Genomic DNA, 3,542 nt, shown 5'->3' with positions numbered 1-3,542 from the left:
CCAGGAGGAAGGAGGCCGGGCCTTTTAAAAATATATCATTTTTTATTTGATTTTAGAGAGAGAGGAAGGGAGAGGGAGAGGGAGAGAGAAATGTCAGTGATGAGAGAGAATCACGGATCGGCTGCCTCCTGCACGCCCCACACTGGGGATGGAGCCTGCAACCCGGGCCTGCGCCCCGACCGGGAATGGAACCGGGACCTCCTGGTTCATAGGTCGATGCTCAACCACTGAGCCATGCTGGCCAGGCAAGCCCAGGGCCTTTGCTCCGACACCTGCACTCACCCCGGGACCACTGGGGGCACAGAGCCCCAAGGCCGGTACGTCCTGCTCCTGTGCCGGAGACGCCATGACAGACAGACAGACACGGCTCCCTTGCCTAGAACTCGCATCCCCCGGGGACGAGCTAACAGAGCCACCGAGTGTGCGAGGGAACGTGTGCGAGGGAACGGGCGTCCAGTGCGGGGAGTTCCCCTGTGAGGGGCGCAGCCCCTGGGAAGTCCTGCTCAGCTCCGTGTGGAATTGGGGGATTCCAGGGGCCGGGCCGCTGGGCAGGAGGGCGAGGGCCTTCGGAGGGGGAGGCAGATGCCCTGGGGGTGGCGGCGAGCTTGGCATTTTCAAGGAACACACAGGGCAGTGCGTGGGGCAGAGGGTGCCGGGGGAGGTGGGTGGAGCGAGCAGGTGAGCGATGAATGGGTGATGGATGAATGGGTGGTGCAGGAGGTGGAGGCTCGCCTGTGCTTCCACCAGCGAGGGGCCGCTGGGGAGAGGAATCCACCTCTGCAATGAACAGAAAACTCCCCCCTTGACCCCACAGAGGTAACCCGCCTGCCCAGCAGGTGGAGGCAGCCCTCAGCCCCGGCGCCAGGACGTGGGGGGGGGGGGGGCGTTGAGGACCTGGGACTTGTGTCTTCGGAAGAAACATGCGGACACTGTAGCCACTGAGGTGCCACCTCCTGTCTGAGCCGATGCTCGCAGGGCCCTGAGCTGGGGGGACAGGAGAGGGGGCATCACTGGACTCGCCTGTATCGCGTTGGAATTGGTGGGCGTCTGTCCCAGGCCGTCAGCCAGTCGCTGGAGTGTCACTTCTGACGTGTCTGATTGTTGGGTGATAGGAAGGAAGCGGGGAGGGAAGACGGGAAGTCAGATGCTGGGGGACTGGCTAGAACAGTGGTTCTCAACCTGTGGGTCACGACCCCTTTGGGGGTCGAATGACCCTTTCACAGGGGTCGCCTAAGACCATCGGAAAACACATATATAATTACATACTGTTTTTGTGATTCATCACTTTGCTTTAATTTTGTTCAATTTGTAACAATGAAAGTACATCCTGCATATCAGATATTTACATGACGATTCATAACAGTAGCAACATGACAGTTATGAAGTAGCAACGAAAATAATTTTATGGTTGGGGGTCACCACAACATGAGGAGCTGTATTTAAAGGGTCGCGGCGTGAGGAAGGTTGAGAACCACGGGGCTACAAGGAGCCACAGAAGGAGGGAGGGAGGGGAGGATGGATGGGGAGATGGTGGATAGATGCAAGACAGGCAGATGGGTGGATGGATGGATGGATGGTGGATGGATGGATGGATGGTGGATGGATGGGTGGGTGGATGGGTGGATGGATGGGTGGATGGATGGATGGGTGGATGGATGGATGGATGGGTGGATAGATGGGTGGGTGGGTGGATGGGTGGATGGATGGATGGATGGATGGATGGATGGATGGGTGGACGGATGGGTGGCGGATGGATGGACGGATGGGTGGACGGATGGATGGATGGATGGTGGATGGATGGATGGATGGTGGATGGATGGGTGGATGGGTGGATGGATGGATAGTGGATGGTGGATGGATGGGTGGATGGATGGTGGATGGATGGGTGGATGGGTGGATGGGTGGATGGTGGATGGTGGATGGATGGGTGGATGGGTGGATGGATGGATGGTGGATGGATGGGTGGATGGGTGGATGGTGGATGGTGGATGGATGGGTGGATGGATGGATGGTGGATGGCTGGATGGTGGATGGATGAGTAGATGGATGGATGGGTGGTGGATGGATGAGTAGATGGATGGATGGGTGGTGGATGAATGGGTGGGTAGATGGGTTATAGGCAGGTGAATGGATGGGTGGAGAGATGAGTGGATGCCTGGAGGTTGGGTAGGTGGATAGGCTGGTGGATGGATGGAGGGGTGATGAATAGGTGAGCAATGGATAGATGGATGGGCACATGGCCTGTCATTAGCCCCGCTGGGCTCAAGCATGGGCATTGCCAATTAGCTGTGTGACTTTGGGCCCAAATCCCAACCTCTTAGAAATGAGTTCCCCCACCTGTGAAATGGCCAAGGTAACAAGTCAGCCAGGTGGCAGGACGGGACGAGGGAGAGAGGGGGGGATGGGGGCTGGCCAGTCCCGCTGAGCCGGGAGCCTCCCTCTGACCCAGGCAGTGGGCACAGTGGAGGGTTGGGAGCTGCCGGAGGAAGCCACCAGGCCCTGGACACCCTGTGCCACCCTGCCCCCCCCGAAGGCCCTCCTGCCCGCCCGCCCCCCTGTCACAGAACAGGCTGTGTCTGCCCCCGCCCGGGAGGCCGGGCCAGGGAGAAAGTGGCCATTGTCCTGGGCCCCGCGGGAAGTGCCGGCCACCCCAGAGGCGGCAGGGCAGGCCGCGGGTAGGCGGGTCCGAGGGCCTTTCTGGAACACGTCCTGGGGAGTGGACAGACCCCAGGGCGGGGAGGGGACCCCGCTCCCCGGCACCCACAGGCGCGACCACAGGGCAAGGCCTTCGGCTCCGGAGCCACGACTTTCTCATCTAGGAAACAGGCTGACTCCGGGGACGGGGACGGTGCCCTCAACTGTCCACGGCCCCCCCTGCCCCCCCATCGCCACCCCCTGTGGGGTTGGGAGAGAGGGAGCTGCTCTCCTCCATGGGACGGGAGGAGGCAGGCGGGGCAGGGCGGGGAGGGGGCGCCCTCTGCTGGGCCGGGAGGGTGTGGGGGCTGGGCTGCGGGCAGGCGGAAGCTCGCCCTGGAGTGTGGGCTGGACGGAGGGATGTGGGTGCACACCCGTGGGCCCCCTCCAGGTCTCTCCCTGTGCCGGGCGTTTCCCCACAAGGAGGGGGCGGACGGGCGTCCTGGTGGCTCACCCCCAGCTCTGGGTCTGCTCCACCCACAGAGCTCCCTCCCCAGAAGGAAGGTGCTGGCCAGGGTGGGGCCGTGCCCACCTCAGGGCCATCGGGTGGGGCCAGGGTCCCACAGCCAACTGGGGACGGGGACGGGGGCGGGGGCGGGGGTTAGGGGTGGGGATGGGGATGGGGGCGCTCAGAGAAAGACAGGGCACCATACGGCCGCCCCTCGCGGCCTGCAGGCCCTTCTCTGAGATACCCCTGCGTGGGGACCTGAGTGTGCCATGGGCGGCCCCGCCCTCAGCCTGACTCCCGGGGGGGGGGGGTTCCCCGCTCGCTGAGGCTGCCTCGCCCTCAGCCTGATCCCGGGGGGGGGGGTCCCCGCTCGCTGAGGCCGCCCCGCGTCTCCCGCAGA

The sequence above is a fragment of the Myotis nattereri genome (genome assembly GCF_964212035.1).
Source record: "Myotis nattereri genome assembly, chromosome: 9".
In the NCBI taxonomy this organism is placed as follows: domain Eukaryota; kingdom Metazoa; phylum Chordata; class Mammalia; order Chiroptera; family Vespertilionidae; genus Myotis; species Myotis nattereri.
This window is presented reverse-complemented; position numbering follows the sequence as displayed.